Source organism: Vombatus ursinus, unplaced genomic scaffold, assembly GCF_900497805.2.
Source record: "Vombatus ursinus unplaced genomic scaffold, bare-nosed wombat genome assembly UNPS02006779.1, whole genome shotgun sequence".
Taxonomy (NCBI): Eukaryota; Metazoa; Chordata; class Mammalia; order Diprotodontia; family Vombatidae; genus Vombatus; species Vombatus ursinus.
This window is the reverse complement of record NW_020946557.1, coordinates 22,209,313-22,235,286: the sequence shown is the minus strand read 5'-3', so window position 1 is coordinate 22,235,286 and position 25,974 is coordinate 22,209,313. Positions and strand designations below refer to the sequence as shown.

The following is a 25,974-nucleotide window of genomic DNA, read 5'->3' as shown; positions in this document are numbered from 1 at the left end:
CTATATCAGTTCATACAAGTCTTCCCACATTTATCTGAAACCACTCCCCCCATCATTTTCCACAGCTTCCATCACATCAATATGCCATAACTTGGTCGACCATTCACCCACTATTAGACAGCCCCACCCCAACTTCCAATTCTTTTCCATCAAAAAAAAAAACCAAACTCCTCAATTAGAGTTAGTTTTGCTTAGGACTAATCCCCTACCTTCCCTTTAATATACCTCCCTCTAATTCCCTCTTTTCCCTCTTTCTCTTTCCCTTATATTTCTCTGTTGGGTGAAATGTATTTCTGTACCCAACTCCTCGTGTATTTGTTTTTTCATCTTTTTACTAGTTCAGATGAGAATGAAGTTTACATATCAACTGCTCTCATCTCTTTCTCCTTGTTTGTATAGACTTCTACTTGCGTGGCAAAGTTATGAGAGATAATTTTCCTCATTTTCAATTTTCCCCCAATGTATTCTTTTCCTCCTTTTTCCATTCTTCTTTTAAGATCCTCAGCCTTAACAGAAATATTTCCAGACCCTTTGTCTAATTAGACTTTCATTGCCCCCTGATGATGATGGTATTCTGAGGAGACGTGCATCATCTCCTCATTTAGAACATAAGCAATTTACCCATGTTTAGTGCCTTATCATTTCTTACTCACGTTTACTTTGTTGTGTTTCTCTTGACTCCTGTGTTTATACATGGAAGTTACTATGCAGTTCTGATCTTTTCATCACGAATGCTTAAAAGACCTTTATTTCACTAAAAGTCTATTTTTCCCCTGTTGCATTATACTCAGTTTTGCTGGGTGAGATAATCTTCATTGCAAACCTGTATGCTTTACCTCCTGGAACATCAGATTCCAAAATCTCCATTCCTTTATAATGGTGATAGTTAAATCATATTTGATCCCTGCTGTGGTTACTTGGTGTTCTAATCTGTTTTCCAGGTAAGTATTTTTTTCCTGAGATACCTTATGTAGTCTTCTATTCTTTTTTTCAGTCTTTGATTTTTTTAAAAATACTTTTTGTTTTCCATTCTAATACTTAAGAAGTTTGTGGCTTGGTTTTATACATCTTCTGTTTCAAGCTGTTCATTCTCTTTCCAATTCTTTCTTCCATAGATCTTATTTCTTTTTTGTCATTTTTTTCCTCTAAAGCTCTCATTTCATTCATTAAAAATAAAATATTTTAGACTCATTAAAAAACTCATTTCATGTCTACCAAGAATTTGACTTAAAATTCTACCGAGTTGTGTTTTTCTTTGAGAATTTATGTGGATATTTTGGAGTCATTCTCTTGGGTTTGTGTCTTGAGCATCCCCGTCACTTTTTATGGTGGAATTCCTTTTTGTTCACTCTTCTTTTCTTATTTACTTTTTTACTTCAGATTCCATAGACTCTGCATTCCTTCTTTTTTTTTAACTCATCATTTCCTTCATTGGTAGAAAATAGTAAATAATCATGCCCTGGCTGGGGGGAAAAATGGTGGTTTAGAATTTAAACAAGTCCTTCTTGAAGGACTTGAAAGTTTTTGAAGACTAGCAGATTTAGCCCCAGCATCTTTGGGTTTGGACTCAGCAGGCTTGGAGGTAGTAGGCTTAGCAGCCTTGGAATCACTGGGCTTTGTGGCCTTAGAATCAGACTTGGCTGCCTTGGGATCAGACTTGGCAGCCTTGGAATCAGACTTGGTGATTGTGGTGTCATACTTGGTGGCCTTGGTGTCAGATTTGGTGGCCTTGGGGCCAGATTGGATAGCTTTGGGATCAGACTTACTGATCTTGGGGTCAGTGGGCTTGGTAACCGTGGGGTCAGTGGTTCTGGCAACCTTAGAGTCAGGCTTCATGATTCTGAAATCTGGACATTTAGTGCTGACCCTAGGGCCTAGAGACTTGGTGGCCATCTTGTGGCCAGCACACTGGGCACTGGCCTTGGGGATCTTCAGCTTTAGGAGCTTGGCCTTGGAGGCCTTGGTGCTCAGGGTCTTGATGGCTTCTACTCGAGTCTTGATGGCTTCTACTCAAGCCTTGATGGTTTTGGCATTGTTGGCCTGTATATTCTTCAACTCCTTCTTGTTGTGTTTCTTGGCAAAGTGCATGTTTCTCAGAAACTCGGGGTCAACCCCTTTCAGAGACTCATATCTCTGTGATCTAGGTTTCTTGATGCCATTTCTGTGCCATTTTCATGGTTGGTTGTGGGTGATATGGTTCTTAGACTTCACCATCTTTACACTACAGCCTTCACTAACAGGCACTCCACCAACCTACACCCTGCATTCTTAAAGAGGGAATTTCTGGGCTAGTCCTCCTACTGCTTTCTCTAGGTATTGAGTATTGCGTTATTCTAGGATCTCAGGCATAGTACAACCTGGGACCTGAAAGCTTCCAATGTTCCCAAAGTGGTCTGATCCAGGGCAAAGTCTAATTTCAGAAGTTATTCATTTGAACTCTGTAAGTTTCTGACCTGGATTTGGATCTAAGCAACATATCTGTGGGCTTGCCCCTAGTTGAAGTCCCAGTAGACTGCTGTTAAATTTAGCTACTGTCAACCAGCTATAAAGATCTACTGGTTCAGGGGCAGCTAGGTGGTGCAATGGATAGAGCACAAGCCCTAAAGTCAAGAGGAACTGAGTTCAAATCCAGCCTCAGACCAAATACTTGATACTTACTAACTGTGTGACCCTGGGTAAGTCACGTAACCCCAATTACCTAAAAATAAAAAATAAAAAAGATCTACTGGTTCCAAGTAACAGAACTGTAGGCTCTTCTTTGGTCTGAGATTCCTGCCCTGGTTATTCCACTGCAAGATTCAAACTGTACTAGAGGATGGGGCAAAGACTCCACGTTGCTCCTTGGCTCAGACCTTCAGAGCAACTGCTTCCTTCTGAACCTCCTTGCTTGGTCCACCGGTGAGGGCTCATGCCTACTCTTCACCTTAGAATGTCACTGATACGAACAGATTCCCTTCTTAGTTCTCCCAAGATCTATGAGCCAGAACTAGGTAGTGAGCAACAGAGCTAGGAGCTGGCACCTATTACTGTACCTTGCACAAAATTGGGTCTCTTTTTGTTAGACGTGGAACTTTTCTTGCCCTGGTGCACTGTGTCATCCTGCCCCAGAATGTGCCACATGGCTATTCCTAGCTAAACACCTATCCCCAGTGACCACACATATCTCTCTGTCTCCCTATACCTGGGCTGGGAAAAAATTGATTTACTAAGTTTTTTTTCCTTCTTCTTGGATTTCTTTATTAAGGGTATAATTTCTAGATCTATTTGGAGGAGTTGTGAACAGAACCTTGATTGTACTTCTTCCTGCTACTCTGCCATCTTGGGTCTTACAAATCAATATTTTTAATTTGCCATTCCTCAGCATAGTTCTACTTCTACTTTCTTTTTCTTTAACTCATCACTCTCTCAGCTACCCAGTGACCCATAGCAATTCAAAATCTTGGCTTCCTGACATCAGGTCAGATTTGTAGGTCCTGACGCTTCACAGGAAATGTAGTCGTAATTAGAAAGCTATATGCCTGTTATACAGAGAAGTATCGGTTTTCCATTATCTGGCTCCTAGTACATTTCCAATGAAACACAACTTAAATGCTACTTCTTCCAGGAAGCTTTCCTTGATTACCCCAGTTTGGTGTAAATACTACCTAAGCAGCCATTGATCATAGAGGACCAATAACAGTCCTCCCCTCCCTAGTGAAGATCTGAGTTTGATTGCCTTGATCAACACACTGCCTCTAGAATCCAGTACAAACTCCTGTTGGGCATTCAAAGTCCTTCCCTACCTGGCTCACGCCAACCTTCTCAGTCTTAATATACATTACTACCCCCGACATAATCTGCAATGCAGCAAAACTAGCTTTTTTGCTCTTCTTTACATGTGACACCTCAGTTTCTCTCTCTGTGGTTTTGCACTAGTTGCGCCCACCTCAGTAAGGTACGCCCTCTTCTGCCTCTTAGAATCTCTCTTTTCCTTCGAAGTTCAACTCACCTTCTACATGAAACCTTTCCTTGTCCCTTTAGAAGCTACTACCCTCCCTCCCAAAAAATTATCTTGTATATCTTTGTGAGTCATTGGGCTAGGAATACAAGGATTAAAAATGATACAGTCTCTGATTTCAAGGACCTTATATTCTAATTCAGGAATATGACATGTACAGGGTAGCAAGTGGAAAGGAGAGGAAAAAAGAGCAATAAATAAATGGAATTATGATTGCTCCTTTACATTTATTCTACTATTCTATTATAATCTATTTTGCTTCCTGCATCTCTTATCACTTCTAAGAGATTGTTAGTTCCTGTAAGGCCAATCAGTCAATAAACATTTATTAAGTTCTTACTTTGTGCCAGGTACTGCTCTAAGTAGAGATACAAAAAGAGGCAAAAAACAGTTCTGCTCTCAAGGAGCTTGAAATCTTGTTGTTGTTTGTCCTTCATTCTTGAAGAGGACCATGACATCAGGGAGATGATGCCATGACATGCAAGTGAAGTGGATTTAAGTGAGAGAAGGCTGTGCAAAGCCACCAGCCTCACTTTCTTGCCATCTGGGTCCAGTGGCAAGATATATATCAGGATGACTGGAGGTGGCTCTCTGTCGGGATAAAATGAAATAATGAATATAAAACACTTTTTAACCTTAAAGCTCTATAGAAATGTCTACCAACTTTCTTTTGGTGGGGGTCGTTTTGGTTATTTATGGGTTGACTTTCAATATTTAAATGGAAGTTTGTGGTATACTGTGGAAAATCAAAAACAATTCATGGACGTAAAGAAAACAAAAAAATTAGTAAGTCATAAATGCACAAATACTATATATTGTTAACCTATTTTATCATTTACCGCCATAAGTATACATACATATATTTATTTTAAACAGCTAAATTTTGCTAAAAAGTTTCAATGCATTAAAGAACTACAGGCTACACTCTCTTTGGGAATGCCTCCTCTTCTTCTCTCTACCATCCAGACCCTGTCATATGATTTTCCCCTAAAGCGATCTCTATATCTTGAATTGTAAAGAAAGGAAATCAGTGAAGCAGTTGCTGCAGCTACACCAAGGGCTGCAAAGACTCTGCATAGTGTAGGAGATACTAGTCTCATGGAAACTACAACTTTTTTATGGATGCAGTGTGTAGTTTTACTTGTTTTATGTGGTAAATAAATATGATCAGAATTATTAAAAATAAAAGTTTGGAATGGGGCCTAGGGTTATTCATGGTTTTTCACATTTGTGGGGGTCCTATACCATTAACCCCACAAATGTCTAGGGGCAACTGTATTTATTTACGTGCATGCATGCGTACATATATACAAATACATGTATACATATATATGTTTATTTAAATATGTATATATATACAATATTTTATACATTTGCATATATATGTATGTGTGTATGTGCATATGCATACAAAGATTTGTTGTTGTTCAGTTGTGTCTGACTCCTTGTGATCCCATTTGGGTTTTGTTTTGTTTTGGCAAAGATACTGGAATGGTTTGCTATTTCCTTTTCCAGCTCATTTTACAGATGAGGAAACTGAGGCAAACAGGGTTAAATAACAGGCCTAGAGTCACACAGCTAGTAAGTGAAACCAGATTTGAACTCAAGAAGATGACTTCAGGCCTAACATTCTATCTACCACACTACCTAGCTGTCACCTAATTGACAGTATAGGAAACCTTTTGTCTCAACAACCTTGTAAGGCAAAGAGTAAAAGTACTATTATTCCCATTTTAAAGATGAAGCAGTTAGAAGAATAGCCCAAAGAATATTATACCAAATCAATCAACAAGAACCTACTTAGCAGTTTGCTAAGTGTTGGGGATACAAAAAAAGGCAAAAGACAATGACTGCAGTCATGTAAATGAAAAAGTGAAAGAAAATTCAAATAAAGGGGGTGTGGAGGCAGAGTTCTTCTAGTTCAGAGTGTTCTTTACTTTGATAGGGCTTGTCACGTTGGTTGGTGTGTTTGTTTTGTTTTTCCTTTGTTCTTCATTGTTACATGGAAGAATTCAATGGGGGAGGGGGAGGCTGGGGAAGGAGGGGGAGTTGTTTCCAGAAATGACTAGGATGTAATGGCAAAACGCAGCAATCACATGAATTTTTCAAAAACAACCAAGTAAGCAATTAAAAGTACCTAGAAGGGGGGGGGGGGGGGGGGAAGAATCTGACTTAATTGCATGTATAACCTATTTTATTTGGTAAACACCATGCAAGATTAGGATCTATAGGTATTATCTTATCACACTGCAAATTCAACCTTACAAATAATTATAATGTATGAAGAAGCTCAGTAAAAACATGAAGAGATTGCTCATTTCCCTAAACAAGTTAACAATAGCATAAATACCACATTCTGGTGTAAATTTAGATCACTATGCTATTACATTAGAAACCACATTTGTTGTTTGGACAAAAAAGATGCATTTAAATAGTATCTTAGGAGGCTGATGGTTACTGTTTACTTCTACTTTGAAATCCACAATTCCTATTAAAAATCCATTCAAATTCAGAAAACACCTCACCTAAATCCCACGTAAACCCTAAAAGCTCAAAATGATACAGTTGGTGCCTCAAATCTAAGGGGCTTCCAGGTGATACAAACTGCCTTAGGTCAGAAAAGGAAGTTCCTTTTGAAGGCAGAATCTTCCCCTCCCCTTCCCCCACTCACCCACTTTTGAAAAATTCCTTGAAACCAACTACAAATTCCATTAAGGTGGAGAGTCATTATGCAGACTTGTGGTTTCACTTCTTGACCACGTGATCTACAAGGAAAACACCAATATGGTGAAACTAAAATATGTTGGAGCGGAATTTGACATTTTATTTCATTCTGGGCCAATGCTAGCACATATTCTTTTCCAATACCTAAACTGCCAGTCAATTTGGTGAGCTTCAGACATGGGTGAACATTCAAACTAGGCATTTTTAAAACACCTAAGTGATCAAAAAGAGAAAGATTGCTCAATTTAAAATACAAAAACAGCACCTGGACAACCATAAGCATGTGAACATGGCCTTGTTCTCAAAGGTGGGCCTGCCTGCAGGGTTACAAATGTGAAATCAATCTTACAAAGGCCTTGGTTGTGAGACAGACTTAAAATTCTCAGAAAGTTTGTTGAAAAGCTGCATACAGAAATCTTGTATATCCTGCCAGTCTTTGCATGTATTCTTGTTTTTTGTAAACTAGGTGAATGCACTAGATGCATTACTTTATCATCACTAAAAATAGATTAAACTGGGTGGTGCAACGGTTAGAATGCTGGGCCTAGAGTCAGGTAGACCTGAAATCAAATCCAACCTTAGAATTTAGCAGCTGTATGACCCTGAGTAAGCCATTTAATCACTCTCTGTCTCAGCTTCCTCAACTATAAAATGAGGATAAAAATAGCACCTACCTCCCAGGATTGTTTTGAGGATCAAATGACGTAGTAATTGTAACTTGCTTATAGCACAGTGCCTGGCACATAGTAAATGCTAGTTTTTTCCATTTCAAGGATGTAGTTCATTGAATTTAAATGGACTATAATGAATTTTGTACATGACGAATTCTGTTCCCGTCTAAACCGGATGTTGGTCCTAGAAGGCTAAAAGTTTTATTAAAGGCAGGGATCATGTCTTCCCTGAACTTGGTAATTCTTCCAAGTCAAATCAACAAGCATTTATTCTGTGTGCCAGGCATTATGCTTAACACCCTAGACACAAAGAATGGGGGGAAATATAATGCCCACCCTCAAGGAGCTCACAGTTTAACAGAACAGACAACATGCAAACAACTATGTACAAACAAGATACAGGAAGGATAAATGGAAGATAATCAACAGAAGAAAGGTCAACGTCTAGCCACCCTGTGATTCCTATACACTAGGTGCTTTGCAAATTTTTATTTAATCAAGTTTGAGGTTAACATGTTTGTGTTAATTTCTGTCTAATATAAGAGAATATTTTCCATTTAATGCCACTATCAAAATGCAACATGATATAGTGGAAGAAGAGCCAGGAAGTCCCGCCATTAACACTTATACTTGCTATGTCACCCTAATCAAATCACTTAAAGCTTAAACTCTCTAAGATTTTTAAATTGCAAAGAAAGTATTGTCCTGCTTTGATTTTTTTTTAATCTCTTCTATTTTTAGGATTTCTATTTTAGTTTTTATCTGGAGTTTCTTTTTAGTTTGTAAGTTTTTCAAACCTTTGAGATTGTTATTATTTGAAGTCTTATGCCCAATTTTTCAGTATGTTTTTTCCTCTCTTTGATGAAAATAAACCTTTGGGGGAAAAAAAGTTCTTCATAGGGAGACAGACTCCATCACTAATGAAATCATAGGTTGAAGCCCTATCTTAACTAATACCACTGAATTTTAACACATAAAAAGACAGACTAGGAATTCCCCTGTATTAGAATGAGGCATTGGGCCATTGAGCAAGAAATAATAATTAACATAGAACTGTTCATTCTTATTCCAGCTCGTCAGTGATTGGTCCTTGACTTTGATTATCAGTTCATTGAACTGTAAGGGACCTTAGATATAAGAACATCTTAATTCCATCCTTATCCTCCTCCCCTCTTTTACAGATAATCTAATACAATCCAATAAACATTTATTAAGCACCTACTAGGTGCTAGGCAGGCACTATACTAAGTGCTGGGGATATAATTTTTAAAAAGGAAGAATGTTGGGGCAGCTAGGTGGCACAGTGGATAGAGCATTGGCCCTGAAGTCAGGAGGACCTGAGTTCAAATCAGAACTCAGACCAAACACTTGACACCTACTAGCTGTGTGGCCCTGGGCAAGTCACTTAACCCTAATTGCCTAAAAAATAATAATACTAAAAAAGGAAGACAGTCCCTGCCCTCAAGGGGCTTATGATCCAATGTGAGGGCAGGGGAGAGAACACACAAAAAGAGACAGAAAAATTGGGGGGATCCCAGAGGATACTCTGTGCAGAGATCATCTTGTTTTGTGAAGTTAAAACCAGGCAGAGCAACAGATGCAAAGTGGAGGGAAAAAAAAGTTAGGAAGGCTTAAATGTCACACAGCAGAGAATTGAACCCAGGTCTCCTAACATCTAGACTTGTGTTCTTACCAATAATCACCCTACTTCAGCCTAATTTACAGGGGTGTCTTTGGGGGCAGCTAGGAGGCAAAGTGGATTAGAGTGCCAAGTCTGGAATCAAGAAGAACTGAGTTCAAATCCGACCTCAGACACTTACGGGTTGTGTGACCCTGGGCAAGTCACTTATCCCATTTGCCTCAGTTTCTTCATCTGTAAAATGAGCTGGAGAATAAAATGGCAAACCACTCCAGTTGTTGATCCTTCATTTTTGAAGAGGACCAAAGACACCACAATGTGATGGAGTGATGTCTTGACTTGCATGTGAATTGGATTTAAGTGACAGACTTGCACAAAGTCACTCTCTCTTCCAGAGTCATTGGAATCCAATGGCAGGACAAAAGCCCAAATGACCGGTGATGGCTAGGGATGCAGTGGATGACCTTGGCATCTTCAATATCTGACCAATCTCTATGCATTCTACAGTGCCTGCTTCAGCTGCTTTTGTGGTGGTTAAAACAAATTGTTCTCATCCACCCATCCCAGTGGGAGAAGTCTTCACATCTTTGAGGTAAACACCCCCCTAACTCACCAACAGGTAAAGCCTGTTGGTTACCCTCAATCTGGTTTAGCCCATCTGCTGGGATGGTTTTTTTGGCATTCAAAACTTTATTTTTTTTATTTTAATTAATTTATTTTGAGTTATCAAAAATCACTTCCATAAGCTTTTGAGTTTTAAATTTTTCTCCCCCTTCCTTTCCACCTCCCTCCCCAAGATATAGGCTCTACATATACATTCCTATTGAACATATTTTCACATTAGTGATGTTGTAAGTAAGAATTAGAACCAATAGGAGGAACCACCAGAAAGAGGAAATAAAACACAACAGAAGAAAAAAATAGCAAATAGTATGCTTCAATCTGCATTCAAACTTCATAGTTCTTTCTCTGGATGTGAATAGCATTTTCCATCACGAGACCTTTGGAGATGGCTTAGATCCTTGTAATGCTGAGAAGGGTTACGTCTATCAATATTAGTCATCACACAAGTTGGCTGTTACTGTGTGCAATGTTCTCCTGGTTCTGCTCACTTCACTCAGCATCAGACTATACAAGTCTTTCCAGGTTTTTCTGAAGTCAGCTTGTTCTTCATTTCTTATAGCACAATAGTATCCCATTACATTCGTAGACCACAACTTGTTCAGCCATTCCCCAATTGATGGACATCCCCTTAATTTCCAATTCTTTGCCACCACAAAAAGAGCTGCTATAAATATTTTTGTGCATGTGGGTCCTTTTCCCATTTGTATGATCTCTCTGGGATATAGCCCTAGAAGTGCTATTACTAGGTCAAAAGGGTACCCACATTTTTATAGCCCTTTGGGCATAGATCCAAATTGCTCTCCAAAATGGTTGGATCATTTCAGAACTCCACCAACAATGCATTAGTGTTCCAATTTTCCCACATCTTCTCCAACATTTATCATTTTCCTGTTTTGTCATGTTGGCCAATCTGATAGGTGTGATGTGGTACCTCAGAGCTGTTTTGATTTGCATTTCTCTAATCAATAGTGATTTAGAGCATGTTTTCATATGACTATCAATGGCTTTAATTTCTTCATCTGAGAACTGCCTATACACATCCTTTGACCATTTATCAATTGGGGAATGACTTGTATTCTTATAAATTTGACTTAATTCTCTATATATTTTAGAAATGAGGCTCTTATCAGAGAGACTGGTTGTAAAAATTCTTTCCCAATTTTCTACTTTCCTTCTAATCTTGGTTGTTTTGGCTTTGTTTGTGGAAAAACTTTTCAATTTAATGTAATCAAAGTTATCCATTTTGCTACTTGGAACCACAGGTGAGAATTGGGTGACAAGAGGACACCAAAGATGGATGGGCAGCCCTAAAAACGGCTCAGCAGGCCTGCACACTAGAGGTACTAGTGTTCCCTGAGCACCCCATATACTCCACTAAGTGATTGGCACTGTACCAAACACTGGGGATTAAAAATAAGAAAAAAAAATAGTCTTTGCCCTCAAGAAGTTTACTAGCTAAAGGAAGCTGAAAGGGGAGGGCATCAAGGAGTAGCCTGCACAATATGGAAGCCAAGTCATAGTTGCCAGGGACGTCATTTAAACCCCTTGCATCTCAATGTCCTCATCTGTATTAAAAGGAGTTTTCTCACCTGGGAATTCCTTATGCCAAAGAAATCACAGATCCATTTCCTCTCCCTGTACCTCTCCTATAAAATGGAGACACTAATAATTTTAATGCCCATTAATTGGTTTGGTGTGAGAAAAGTCCTTGTAGTTTATACAATATAAAGTACTCATGTGAATGTGTTTGTTGTTGTTGTCGTTATTACTGGTGCCGGCATGAATTCTATTCACCTTTCCTCCATTCACAAAATTCCTAGCCAAATCTTGCAATGATGTGCTTTAGTAGTTTGATCTTCTTCTTCCAATTAAATATAGGGGGAAAAAATCCTAGAATCACATAGTGGAAGGGACCTCTGAGATCATCTAGGCCAAGCTGTTCTTGAACAGGAATATCTTTGGCACTGCTTAGCACAGTACCTGGTACATAGTAAGCATTACATAAATGTTAGCTATTATTACCCTTGACAAGTGATCGTCTAACTTTTCATTAAAACCTCTCTGAGAAAACCTAAAAGAATCACATGAACTGATGCTAAGGGAAATGAGCAGAACCAGGAGGACATTGTATACACTAACAGCAATATTATATGATGATCAACTGTGAATGACTTAGCTCTTCTCAGCAACACAATGATCCAAGACAATTCTGAGAGACTTCGATGAAAAATGCTATCCATCTCCAGAGAAAGAACTGATGTAGCATGAATGCAGATCAAAGCATACTCTTTCTACACTTTATTTTTCTTGGGTTTTTTGTCTGTGTTTTCTTTCACAACTTGACTAATAAGGAAATATGTTTTGTATGACTTCACATGTGTAACCTATCTCAAATTGCTTGCCTTCTCAATGGGGGGAGGGGAGGAAAGGAGGAAGAGAATTTGGAACTCAATTTTCTAAACAAATGTTAAAAATTGTTTTTACAAGTAATTGGGGGGAAAATAAAATATTAAATTAAAAAAACTCTCTAAAGATAAAATCAGTATTTCCTGAGACCAGCCACTCTGCTTTTGGATAGTGAATAATTAGGATAATTGTTGGCAGAAATATGAGCCTCCAGAACTTCTTTCTGTTGTTCCTAATACTATCTTTGAAGCAAAGCAGAACAAGTCTAATGTCTCTTTAATGAGTTAGGCCTTCAAATACTTGAAGACAGTCAGCATGCATACTCTATATCTTCTCTTTAAAAAATAATCCTGGTTCCTTTAATTGAGCATCACAAACTATTAATTTTGGGTACATCACCAACTAGGGTTCCCTAATCTGCACACTCTCTTGCTTATCAATATCCTTTGTAAAATATGGTACCCAGAACTGAACAAAGTACTCCAGTTGTGGTTTCCTAGAGCTTAGAGTAGATGAAAGGTAAAGTGCTATGAGATAAGCCGAGAATGGTAAGGTAAGGTGTTACCAGGATGTGGAGTGCCTTAAATGTCATGTTAAGAAATTTGGACTTTACCCAATTTTAATCCTCAAGGGAGACTGGTGCTACAATGAAACTTAATAGTTCATATCCTAGTGCTGTAGTTAGATAACATGATAAAATGGAAGGACCTGAGACTCTTCAATCAGAAGACTTGGGTACAAATTCTGCCTTTTTCCTGTGTGACCTTGGGCAAATTACTCAACCTCTCTGAAAAATGACAGCATTAGACGAGATGGCCACCGGGATTTCTTCCATCACTAGGGCTATCACTCTATGATTTCAATGTATTGATTCAGGGGTTGATTTTTGCAAACTTTCACTAAAAATGATTAACTTGGTATCATTAACCCCAATAAGAAAATTATCATTTTTTCTAATACAGTGCCTGCTATTGCACAGGAAACTTGTTCTCAGAAGAATATGAGTTTTAGATGTGGTTAGGGCCTTTCCATTGGGACAACCCCAGCAAAAACTCCACTAATATGCACAAACTGAGCTATCAGAAGTCTGCTTGGGACAACAGATTCTGAGAAACCATAAAGTACCAAGCATGAGTCATGTGACTTTCACTTCCTTAGGTCAATTATGTACAATGTTGTCTGTCATTGCAATTAACTTTCCCAATTAAGTGTCTGCGGGGACAAGGGAGGATAAGGCTTTATATGCAAACTTCAGGTCCAGAATAGATACCTCTACATATTATACTCTGCATGGACATATGTCAGCTTAAACATTACTCTTTGCTGAACATGATCCAAACATATCAATCAAGACATTGAGGCAGGTTGGAGGTAAATGGCAACAAATGTTAAGCTTGGAGTCAGGAAGGCCTGAGTTCCAATCCCACCTCAGACACTTCCTAGCTATGTGACTCTAGGCAAGTCACTTAATCTCTCTAAGCCTCAGTTTCCTTATCTGAAAACAAGCAGTTTGAGATAATAGCCTCTAAGGGTCCTTCCAGGTCTAAATCTATGATCCTATATAGAATAATAATTAAATGAAGTGCCATGCTGCAGACAGTTTTACTTATGTGCTTAGACGCTTTACTTAGGTTGCTAAGAAAAAGTTTTCCCTCTGTTTAAAAAAGAATATTATGAATTAAACATAGTGCCTTAAACAGCACAGGTTTCTATACTTCTCTTGCCATGGATCAGTAACTAGCAAATTTCCTCCTTCCCTTTTCCTGAAAAGCATACCTGTAAATAAATAGAACACATGGCAAATTGATTTTAAAAAATCTCCTATTTCTAATGAGCTTAAAAGCCTGAAGGTACCTTGGAAGTTATTTAGTCTTACTCCCTTCATTTTACAGATGAGGAAACTGAGGCTTGGAGAGGGAAAGCCACACATTAACATCTCAGAGGTAACAAGTAACAATTCAGGGGATCAAATCCAAGGCTTCTGATCCAAGTTCAGCACTCTTTCCAAAACACCACAAATTTCTTTCCTCCTAACACCTTTGAGAGGTAAGATAGGTATTATAACCATATTTTACAAATGAGGGCACCAAAGCTTTAAAGAGGATAAGAGACACATAGTACTAATGAATGGCTGAGGTGGGACTGAAATATCAGGTATCCTGATCCCAGCTATGTATAATTCACCTTCCTCTATACCATACTTCATTCATGTAAAAACATGAAGAGATCAAGGATAATTTCTCCAATATATTATCTTCTTCTACTCTTTTCCTAAGACCTTTGAGATTCTGAGACATGCTTTTCCTATCATTTAAAATGATGAGTAAGAGTAAAGAGTCTATTATGACAAGAAATTATTTCATAAAACAGAAAAACTTAGTACATAATGAATCTAACAAAGAATTCAAAAGTGTCAGAGGGTGAATACACCCAACTCTAATGAAATTTAAGCCAAGACTATAGGTCTTATGGACTTAAGGTCCATAGATTTAGAAATCCTTCATTTTACATGTGAGAAACCCAAGACTCAAGCAAAATCACTTATCCAGGATCACATGCATAGGCAGTAAAGTGTCATAGAAAAAATTTGACTTCTTTTTATGACTCCAAATCCAAAGCTTTTTTCATTGCCACACACTATCTCTGTAAGGGAATTGAAATGGCTCAGGATGCAGATGAATAGAATCATAATAAAAAAGACTATTAATATTCTAAATCTCTGGTCATTAGTCCTCACTGATACCAGTTTCATGACTACTATAACAAAATTAGGATTGTTCTAGATCTCAAAGAATAAAAGCAAAGCCCTACTTCAGTCTAACTCTACAGAAGTTTATTGATAACACATAAACCATCAATGGTACATACATGAGTGCCAGTTGGATACAAACAAGAGCTTTATTATTTGGCACAGTAAGCAGGCAAATGAAAGTATATATATATATATATATATATGTATGTATATATGTATGTATATGTGTGTATGTGTATATATATGTATATATGTGTGTGTATATGTATATGCATATATATACATATATATATATATATACATGTTGTATGGCACTATAAATAGATTGAGGTTCATCCCCATGGATTCAAGAAATTCACCAAGAGCAAGGGGAAAGGAGACATGTTAGGAAGGAAACCTGCCCAAAATTGGGGTTCAGGTGGCAAAATTATATACTCCAAGAATGGGCTTGGTTGAGAACAGGTAATCAGTATCAGGTGTGGGAACAGGCCATTCCTAATCAGCCCCAGATGTGGTAGAAAAGTTCTCAAAGTCACTTATCAAAATCAGGCTTGGGGGAGACTGAGGTAGGGAGAATTTCTTTGTTGGGATCAGAAACTAAGTTAACTATCTAAGGCAGCAAAAGAAGAATCATTTAAGACCCTTGTAGCCCATCAAGAGTTTCATCCAGTCAAAAACTATGAGCATTATCTGCCTGATACAGAGTTAATTAACATAGGTCAAAAAAGTGGGAAAGTACAAACTTCACCTGTCTTTGCCTATATGTTTTATGAGTATTAGGACCACTTGGCCTAAGTTTCTTGATATTGGATTCCTATCATTATAATATAATAACAAACTATAATAATCATATATAACCATAATTATAACAAACAGTATAAAGTTTATACTTGAAGGCAGCAGGGAAGGAACTAGTACATAGTAAGAGATGAGTTCAAGAATAACAGAAGAAGGAGAATGAAGGGGCAAACTAGTAAATAAGACTGGGGAGGATGAGATCAAGACCACATGTAAGGTGTAGACCTTGAAAAGAGAAGGGTCAATTCATTATCAGAGACTGGAAAAAAAGGAAAGAGAGCAGAGGATGATGTCAGGGTGTTGAGATGATGAGAAGGGGAGAAAAGAGAAATCATGTCAAATGACCTCTATATTCAATACAGGACAATCTATTCTTTTTTTCTATAAAGTAAGAGATAAGTTTTTCATCTAGGAATAAAGGAGGAGTGGGGAGAAAGAACTGGGAGAGGCTTGAGGAGAAAAGAGTTTTGTAATAGTTCCTTTGGGGAATAAAAAAAGGAAATCAATTATGGAGGAACAAAGGTTAGGCTTGCCACAGTGAGGGCCCCACTGAGGTTAGTTAACATAAATTTGTAGTATATCTAGTCAGCACCACGTCTGTTCAGCAGCAGGTGAGTAGAGAAGGAGGAAACACATGATGGCAGTAAACTAGGCCTAGGGTTTGGTAAGGTGTGAGTGATGCTAGGCCAAGGGAGTAAGCATGTAGTTGAACTGCTTAGCTTTAGGGTCAAGGATGGCAAGAAAGCGAAATCAGTAAAGGGGTCATGGCCTGACAAAAATACTTTGGGATGGAGGGACTAGAGGTGCCAAGATACTGGAGTGTTGAGGCAGAGGGAGAGATGAGATCATACACGGTGATCACAGAATCACAATATGTGACAGAAGGGACCTCAATGGTTATCTAATATAATTCTTTTATCAAAGGAATCCCCACTCTACTGTATCCATCATGACATTGTCTAGGGTGGGGAACCTGCAGTCTCAAGGCCACATGTGATTTTCTAAGTCCTTGGGTGTGGCCTTTTGACTGAGTCCATGTTTTATAGAACAAATCCTTTTATTAAGAGGATTTGTTCCGTGAAGTTTGGATTCAGTCAGAGGGCTGTACTTGAGGACCTAGAGAGACACATATACAGGTTCCCCACCTGTGACTCTGCCTCTGCTTGATGACCTCAAAGAAGAAGGAACCCAATACCTCTTGAGGCCATCCACTCCATTTTCGGATAGCTATAATGGTGGGACAATTTTTCCTGGCATCAAATTGAAATTGACTTCTTCCACCCATTACCCCATGTTCTCCCCTCTGGGACTAAATAGAACAATGCTAATCCCTTCTCCATATGATAGCCCTTCAAATACTTGAGTTGTAATGTCCCCATGAATCTTTTCTTCTCCAGGCTAAACAACCCCAGTTCCTTCAATTGATTCTCATATGATATAAACTCAAGGTCCTTCACCATCCTCTTTTGGACGTTTTCTAGCTTGTGCAATACTCCAGAGAATGTCCTACAAGGGCAGAATACAGTGGAACTATCACTTCCCTATTCCTTCTCTATTTCCATTCTTAACATAGCACAAGATGACATTAACTTTTTGGCTAACACTTTACATTCCTACATCATACTGAGATTGCAGTCCACTAAAGTCCTCAGATATTTTTCAGAACTGCTGTCTTGTCATGCCTCCCTATGATATACTTGTGAAGTTGATTTTTTGTACCCAAGTACAAGATTTTACATTTATTCTTAATGAATTTCATCTTATTATGTTCAACCCAATGATCTAGACAGAAGAATATCATTTTTTGATCAAGGAAGTGGAACCCGTATGGGTTAAGGCCACGGGTATGCTGGTGAATGTTTAACAACTAGCATCCTGGTGGGGAGTGGGAAATGTATTCATGACACATTTTTATGTTTAATCTGTACTATTAACATTTTCTCCATCACTTTCTTAGGTGCAAAAAAAAAAAAATGTCAAGCCTTGATTTGTAGCATTTTCGGATTTCCAAAGTGACAGTGTTCACACTGATAATCTAATAATTGCACTCCTGAGCCCATACCAGCAGGCTTCAGCATACTTCTCTTTATGGTGAGTACTAGGGTTTTACCACTCCAATGCGTGGTGTAGAGGAGTAAACCAAGGGATTCAAGGAGTTTGAAGAAACTGGAGATTAGAGTACTTGAAGAAGTATCAACAATCATGTTGAAGTTCCTTAGTATAAGAGTAGCAGCTAGTTGGCACAGTATACAGAGCAGGCCGAGAGTCAGGAAGAGTTCAAATCCAACCTCAAACAGCAACTGCATAACCCTGGGCAAGTCACTTAACCCTCTTTGCCTCAGTTTCCTCATCTGTAAAATGAGCTGGAGAAGGAAATAGCAAACCACTCCAGTATCTTTGCCAAGAAAACCCAAATGAGGTCATGAAGAGTCAGAAATGACTAAAAAATGACTAAACAATAATGTATTTGGTCTCTCTGCATCAAGTTCTTCTGTACTCACATCCATCCCCTCTACGCTGCCATTAAAGGAATGCTCCTATAGTGCAGGTCTGTTTATGTCACTGTCCTACTCAGTAAACTACAGTGGCTCCCTGTTATTACCTCTGGGATCTGCCAAATACCTTTGACATTTAAAACTCTTCACAACTTGGCTCCATCCTGCCATTCTACCCTTTTCACACATGACTACTCTCCACACACTCTATACACAATCTGGTCTTTCTGTAAAGAACACACTTCCGGGCATGGGAGACCGTCAGAGAAAATGCCCAGAGTTTGGAGGAGTATCTCATTTGTGGAACATCAAGGAGGCCTGCATTACCAGATCTCAGAATATGTGGAAGGGGAAGTAAGGTGTAAGAAGACTGGAAAGATAGAAGGGGCGAGGTTGTAAAGGGCTTTGAATATCAAACAGAGGATTTTGTATTTGATCCTGAAGGCAACAGGGAGCCAATGGAGTTTACTGAGGAGGTGAGTATCAACATCTACTTAGTGTTACTTGACCCACCAACTGGAATACAGATTATTCACCCCATAAAAGGCCTCTGGGGGACTCTTCCCTTCTTCTGTGGGGTTGGCATTTTTACCTCCCCATGTTTCCCAAAAGCAAAACAGCTCCCAACAATGCTACTCCTTGGTCCTATAAGCCCTCCCTAGGAAGGAGTTTTACAATGACCACTGGGTGGTATACTGGCAGCAATGTGGAAGGGCCAATCAATTTTTTAAAATTTATTTTATTTTTAGTTTATGGAATAAAGCAAGCATTTCGTAGCCTAGTATAATAAAAAACAAGAAACTGCAAATCTATTATGTAAAACTTGCTCTTCTTTTTAAATATATAACATATATATATAAAATATAACAATATAAAAATAGATAATATATTATATAATCTATGATATATTATGTAAATAATTAATATAATATAAATAATTATATTAACATATAATAATATAAAAATAATAATAAATATTAAAATTGTGTAAATTTTTTCCTTTTTTCCTCTCCCCCACTAGAGATAGCTACATTTAGACACAAATAGGTATATACACATATGTATACATGTACATATATGTAAAAATATTCCATATATAGTCCTATTTATCAGTTCTTTCTCTGAATGCAGGTAGCATCTTTCTTCATATGTCCTTTACAGTTAATTTGAGTATTTACAGTATATTATGTTCTTACATCAAGCAGTAGCTACAGTAGACCACCTTTTACCACTATATATGCCAGTGCCTACTCTTCTGCCACTGGGTCTAATGTCCACTGCCACTGGGGCCTATCTCTGCTCCTCTCCAACCACCAGCTCAGGACTGCCCATCTATGCTCAGGAAAAGACACAAAGAAACACCAACTCAACAAAGTCTGATAGTACTTTAGACCAACACATGTGTTCCATTGACCTTGTGGCATGCAATAATTATTTCTGCCAGGGTGTTTGAGGCCTGAGCTCTGTCTTCTACATTTTTCCTTCAAAAGAAATGAGAAGGGTGGGAGGGAAGGAGAGAGGAAGAGAGAAAGAGAGACTCACACAGAGAAGGAGAGAAAGAAACAGGGAAGGAGAGAAACAGAAAGACAATTCAAGGGCGAAATTAATTGTTTTAAACTAATGCAGCCCCCTGTCTACACTTAACAAATGGACTGGAAAGGCAATAGGTATTTATTAAACACTATGTTCCAGGGACTATGCTAATTACTACAGATACTAATACAACCAAAGAGAAATATAGTCTCTGTTGCCAAGGAGCTTACATACTAATAGGGGAAGACAATACCCAAAAGTGAGGTAGGTGTTGGGAAAAGGTACTCATGGGTAAGTAGAGAGGTATGGTGTCTAAGTCTGAAAAGTCATAAGCAAATCCAGGAGAGGAAAGATGGTTGGCTGGTCTGTGCTCCTCTCCAAAAATAGAGGAATTCACCAATAGGAAAAGAGGCATGGAAGAGGGATGTTCCAAGGTGAGGTCATAGGGACCAATAGATTTTCCAGACTGAGCAAGCCACAGGCTCTGAGGGAAGTTCCAAGGTAAGATGGCAACAGAGGCATGATATTGAAAAAGACTGGAATGCAATTGGCACATTTATCTACATCTCCATTTCCAGACATACTCAGTGCTCCTAGAGAGAATTAAGCATTGGCCTTTCAGGTGTCTTCCCCATTAATTGCACCAAAGAATCATAACAGAGTCCACGTGGCATTATAGTAGTTGGCTTCTCAAATGCCAAATTAAAAAAAAATCCAAACTAAATTCAAAAGGTTTCTTCAGCCAAGTTGTTAGACAGTCTTAAAATTCCAGAGGTCTGTCTTTGCATTCTCTCACAGCTAGGGTCCCTCATGCTACCCTACAACTTACTGGTTTTGTGCGTTTGTGTGTATATAGAAATATATATATATATGTGTGTGCACGTGTTTAAGGGCAGCTAAATTGCACAGTGGTTAGAGACTCATCTTCCTGAGTTCAAAGCATGTCTCAGACTCTTACTAGTTGTATGACTCTGGGCAAGTCACTTAGCTCTCAGTTTCTTCATCTTTGAAATAAGCTGGAGAAGAACATGGCAAACCACTCCAGCATCTTTGCCAAGAAAAAAAAAAAAGACTTTTGCCAAGACGAAGAGTCAACAGGACTGAACAACAGTGTGTGTGTGTGTGTGTGTGTATATGCATATGTCTTCAAGGAGGTCATTATATCCCAATCCTGCAAGACCATATAAACTATTCGGGATTGAGCTTGACTCAAGACAGTCACAAAGCTGGGTGTGTCTTTCTTTTAGGAGGCCTCCCCTGGAGTAATTGTGTGTTGGGGACCATAAGCAAGAAAAGGACAATACATCTAGTCCTAACAATAGGCAAAGCATAACCCCCTCAGAATTTGTCCTTTTCTAGTGAGGAGAAAATCTTTCAAGGTCAGGGACTTGAATAGTCAAGGCCCAGGGACATCCCAAATAAGAACCTAAAAAAAGTTGACTGCAATTATCTCTAAGGTACAGTTCCTAAGGTCACAGAGCATTCTCACATTGTTCTCTCCAAGGTAAATGGCCACGGGCAGTTCACTCTCTAACCTCCCAGGAGCAGAACGGGGGAGGTAAGTCACACTAATCTGCCACCATCTCCAGAGACATGACCAAAATTCCACCAGAAGCAAAAAGGCTGATCCAGCCTCACTTTCTGCTGCACTATCCATTCCCCACTTCAAGAAGCTCATTATATTCCTATGTAAACTATTCTGGGTTAGGCCTGCCTCAAAATTGTCTCTTGGCAGTTTAAGGTACAATGCTATTGTGTTATTTCATTCGTGTCCAGCTCTTTGTGACCCCATTTGGGGTTTTCTTGGCAGATATACTGATACGGTTTGCCATTTCCTTCTCAAGTTCATTTTACAGATGAGGAAACTGAACCAAGGAGGGTTGAGTGACTTGCCCAGGGTCACACAGTTAGTACATATCTGAGGCCAGATCTGAACTCAGGAAGAAGAATCTCGTGACTCCAGGCCTGGCACTCTATCCACTGTACCACCTCACTGCCCTTTTAAGGTATAACACTGGAGCAAAATAAGACACGCACAAATGATTCAGCTCTATTAATGAGACCCTTGTAGATCACCCAACAGTTAACAAAAGATTTGTTTAGCAGAGGCAAGAGAAAGGATTCAAAAGGGAAAGTATGGAAGACCCTGAAACTGACTCAGGTGAGCAAAGCTCTGTTGCTTGAATTGCCATTGTGACTCATCAGCTAAACTTCAGAGAGATTTCCTGGAACTCCCTAGGTCAGCTTTGTACTCCAGCAATAAGGAAGTGATAACAATAGTCTGAGAGCTTTTAGTCTGCCAAGTCTCAAGGAGGGTCTCGGTACCTTTTATGGGAAAACTAGCAGCTAGGTGGTGCGATGGATAGAGTGCTGGGCCTAGAGTCAGGAAGACACCTCTTCCTGAGTTCAAATCTGGCCTCAGACACGTACTAGCTGTGTGACCTTGGGCTAGTCATTTAATCCTGTTTGTCTCAGTTTCCTGACCTATAAAATGAGCTGGAGCAGGAAGCAAACCAGGAAGTAAGAAAACCCCAAAAGGAGTTATGAAGAGTGGGATATGACTGAAAAACGACTAAATAACGACAGTCTAACTTGGTATAGGGGTTAGGATATTACTCCTACCACAGTAATGCAAAGCAAACCTTAAAACCTATACAAATGTCTGTTCTTACTCCTATGAGCAAGCACTGTGCTAAGCATAAGGAGAGATACAAAGTTTAGATAAGAATCAGCCCTTGATTTCTGGGAGCTTAGAATCTACCAAAAGGATAAGACACCAACATAAATAACTGTAATGCATAGTATTATATTAGATATGCATTAAAGGGTTACCAAAAAAAAAAAAAAGAACCCACTTCATTAGAAGAAAACTCATTGCCAACTTCAAAGAATCGGGGAAGATATGGAAGAAAAAGCTTTAAATTTGGCTTGAAAGGAAGAATGCAACTGATAAAGAAGGGAAGGAAGGACATAAGGAACAGTGTGAGCCACTGTATGGCAATGTGACATGTCAGTTCATGTTGAGGAGGCTAGGAATAGTTCAGTTTAGCTGCAATGTTGAGTATATGAAGGAGAGAAATATCTGAGGCTCCAAAGACAGGATGCAGCTAGTGCTACAAGGTGAGATGTCTTAAATGTTAGGCAGAAGAGTCTGAGTTTACTAAGAAGGTTTTAAGCAGAGGAGAAGCATGACCAGATTTCTTCGTGAGAAGGATTGTTCTGGTATAAGGTATAGTTTGGAGCAGGGAGATAGAAGACTTATAAAGAGGCCATTGCAGGAATCCAAGTGGGTGATGTGGAGCAAGAAGTGATGACAGTGGAAAGAGATGTGAAGATGGAATCAATGGACCTAATTGGATATAATAGATGAGGGAACCAAAAATAATATCATTGTATGGAATACCAAATGAATTGTGGTGCCATAGGTGAAAACAGTAAAGTCAGAAGGAAAAATAAGATTAAGGTAAAGGATGATAAAGTTAGCTCTGACATGTCGAGATTGAGGTCATAGGAGATATTTGGGTAGAGCTGTCATAGAAGGCAGGTGGTTGGGGATTCCAGAAAGTGAGTAAATAAACATTTATAAAGTGCCTATTATATTCTAGGGACTGTGCTAAACTCTGTGGATACACAGAAAGACAGTCCCTGATCTCAAGGAGCTCCAATCTGACGGAGCAGACTACATGCAAAAAACTAAATGTCACAGTGGATGGAAGACCTGAGTTCAAATTTGACCTCAGACACTTACTAGTTGTATGACTCTAGACAAGTCACTTAACCCTATTGGACTGAATTTCTTCATCTGTAAAATGAACTGGAGAAGGAAATGGCAAAGTACTCCAGGATCTTTGCCAAAAAAAAAAAAAAGAAAACCAAATGGGGTCACAAAGAGTCAGACACAACTGAACAACAACAAATCTTTATATGTACACACACACATGCATATGTATAAAATATTGTTTATATGTGCATATATATAAATACATGTATTTGTATATGTGTGTACATGTATATAAAACCCCAAAAGGGATCACAAAGAGTCTAACACAGCTGAAAAACTACTAAACAACAGCATATACAAACAAGCTACTTCAGGATCAATTAAAGATAATCAGCATAGTGAAGGAACTAGTTTAAAGAGGATCAGGAAAACTATAGAAGTTCAGATTTTAGCTGACATGAAAGAGCTAGGAGGCAGACATGAGGAAGGAGAGAAATCCAGGCATAGACACAGCCAGTGAAAATGCCTGTAGTCTGGAAATGGAGTGTTCTGTTCGAGGTGCAGCAAGGAGGTCGGTGTTACTAGATCACAGAATATATGGTGGTGGAAGATCAAAAGGTCACGGTTGATTATATAAATTTGGAAGCCATCAGCATAAAAGTGGTGTTGAAGCTGTAGGAATAAATTAGATTGCCAAAAACGAGTGTACAGAGAGGAGAGAAGGTCAAGGACAGGCTCTTGGAGAACATCTTTATCCAGGAATTGGGTGGGAAATGAGGAACCCTGGAAGGAATAGTTAGAAAGAATAGAGGAGAGATGAGAAACTGATATCTCAAAATTGTATATATTTCTATATAGGTACATGCTGTGTTCCTGGATAGAATGTTAGCTCCTGGAGGGCAGGGACTATTTTGCTTCTTTCTTTACATTCTTCATGCCTAGCATAATGCCTCACATGTAGTAGATACTTAAGAAATTCTTATTCTTGATTAACTTGAGGTGTGATTGATTGAGAAAGGAACAATTAAAGTCTAAAGCTACACAAAAGTCAAAAAAGATGAAAACTGAAAAAGGTCCATAAATTAAAACGTAATCTGTGTGCTATGGCTAGGAGAGTTTAAATCCTTAATATCAGTGAGAAGAGAATTAATTTCATCTTTAAATACAATTTTCAATGTCTACCATGACCAGGTATTAAAGTTAAAAAATTCTAAACTTTACAAAGACTTTCTGAAGACCTTACACTTCTTCTACTACAGTCCCTAACCCTCAGAGGATAGAGAAACAAAAAAAAAAAGAAAGAAAGAAAGAAAAAGGAAAAAAAAAAAGGATGTTCACAAGAAAAAAAGGTTTGGGGAACTTGGGTGGGGGAGGGCAGAGTGAGATCAAGCCATGTGTCAGTGGTACCCTTGCCCATTATTGTAGTAAGTATTCCTTTAAATGGGATACCTGTATGATCTCCATCAAAATAGCACAAATGAAAGCTGGTTTTTATAGCACAAGGTACAATTTGGGTACATAGACTGGGTCTTCAAAATTAATAACCCTGCCTCCTTTCAATCCCACTTGGTCTTGGTGGTGGCTTCTCAGTTGCCCAATGAATAAGTTTAAATATCTGCTTACCCTATGGCCAGCCACATGTGATTGAACAAGTTCTATCTTGCTTATTCAGGTTAACAGTGGTTGATAAATGCTATTAATGTTTTCCTTAGAGCCAATTTTCAATCAATCATCAATCAGTCAACAAACATCTATTGAGTCTCAGCTATGTTCAAATCACCAGGCTAAGCATTTGCTTGTCCTTTCACCTTTGTAGCCATAACCTCCTTGTTAAACCAGTTCTTCTGACTATCTCCCTCCTGGCCCTGTTCCCTGTCTTATTTACTCAAACCTGGTTAAGGAGAAGCCACCCATAGCAAGGCCCCCAGCAGTGAAGCTGGGCATGCTCAGTAAACAGGGCAAGTTTATTCACAAATGGGAAGCTCTTGTCTGCACTCTATCAGCTGGGACAGAGGCGGGGCAAGCAAAGCCCTCCCAGTGCTTTTTCCGACGATAATCTTTGAGCCTGGGGATCTAAAGTGAAGCCCCAGCAACTGCAGCAGCAGCAATCTCATTCTATACAGCAGCAGTAGCAGTAGCAGCAGCCTGAAGAGACAGACAGCTAAAGAGAAGACCTCTGTTCAGAGCTCTTGCAGTAGGCTCTGTCTCCGTTCCAGTCCTGTCCTGCTCTGGTAGCTGCCATAATGATGGAGAAAAGTGACAGGTTTGTGATTGCTACCCAGATGGAGCAGAGAGAGCCCGTGGCCTCTTCTGTCTAGTGATGGAGTGAGAGGGACTAGGAGGTGTAGGGGGTGGGGGGAAAGGAACTGCCCTGGGAGGATTCTTTGGGGACCTGGAATTATTTCTGCTTTCTTCTCTGCTTCTGATTTTGACACTCCCTGCCTATTGTGGAACTGGGAAAGATGTTCACAATGGTAACCAGGCTGGTCCATTACTTTCACTTCAGGTAAGAGAAAGCAAGAATCTGTGTTTTCTTTCAGAAAAGGTTTATTAGCTCAGAAACTGACAAGTAGCTAGGTTCTCTCGAGTGACTAAGGAAAGGATTCTTCTAAGG

At 39.0% G+C, this 25,974-nt stretch overlaps 1 pseudogene; it reads right to left on the bottom strand.

Annotated features, from left to right (window-relative positions):
* Positions 1 to 1,452: 1,452 nt before the first annotated feature.
* LOC114033146 lies at positions 1,453 to 2,214 on the bottom strand (annotated as a pseudogene).
* Between the last annotated feature and the right edge of the window lie 23,760 nt (positions 2,215 to 25,974).